This window comes from Echinops telfairi, unplaced genomic scaffold, assembly GCF_000313985.2.
Source record: "Echinops telfairi isolate 266 unplaced genomic scaffold, ASM31398v2 ScPeMD7_2573;HRSCAF=3158, whole genome shotgun sequence".
Lineage (NCBI taxonomy): Eukaryota > Metazoa > Chordata > Mammalia > Afrosoricida > Tenrecidae > Echinops > Echinops telfairi.
The window spans coordinates 14,981,248-14,982,289 of record NW_022106471.1 but is presented as its reverse complement, the minus strand read 5'-3'; positions in this window follow the sequence as shown (position 1 = coordinate 14,982,289).

Sequence of the window (1,042 nt, the reverse complement as noted above, 5' to 3'; positions counted from 1 at the left end):
CAATGGAATAAAAGTGTCAGTGCTGGAAGCCAAGGGGCACTTGGTCTGCAGAAAGCTGCGGCCTGCACATAGCGCCAGCCTGTCTCAAGCCTACGCTTTGAATCAGCCCCAAAGGCATTCTTAGTGTCTATCTTTACACATATTTTGAAACACTAAACCACACAGGTGGACAAGGCAAACCGTAGCAAAAAAGCAGGGAGAAATAGTCTTGCTTGCACAAAGAGAGAGATGCACACAAACATACACACGTGTGCATGCACATGCGCGCACACACAGTTTTGGAAATATGGCCTGAAAGTGTCCTCAGAGCTAGAACATGTAGGGAAAAGGAATATAAACAACTAAATCCTTCTTGACTGTCTTTATAATAAAACTTAGACTTAAGAATTGCTTAGAGTGAAATAGAGGAGAAGGAAAGATTAGTAATAAGTGCTTTTAGTCATATTGTTCTTAGACAGACATAGCGTTGATGAGTGCCAATCTGTTTCTGAATTCACTTTTCTTTTGTCCCATTATGATTAAGATTCCCCCTAGGACAAATTGTGCATGGGATTGTTGGTGGAATATTCTGAAACAACAGACCCAGTCTATCCTGAGGAAACCTAGACTGCTGACCATGAACAAGTCCCGGCCTTTGAATTATTCAAAGCCTTGAATCTAGCATCTCCACCTGAAAGAGTTTGGGCTCCTAACTGTAGAATAAATCAGGAGACATTTCTACTCACATGAGCAAGAAGCAGCTGCAAGAGAGACTTCCTACCCTGATCTGATAAAGAATTACGTGTATGAAATCTGTCATGGGTGGAATGAGAAAGGGCAAGGAAGTCTGGGACAATACCCTGGGACTACATTTCCCAGAACCCCTTGCTCCTCCCAGTAGAAGTTTCCTATAACAGGAAGCTCCCCCAAATGGCTGAATGTACTTGGGAAAGAGAAGAAATACCAAGATCACCCATGTTGGCTGAAAGGATTTCTTCCACCACAGGAGTATCTTAATACATTTTACTAGAGATGCCCTTTGTCTTCCAAAAGTAAGTCTTTC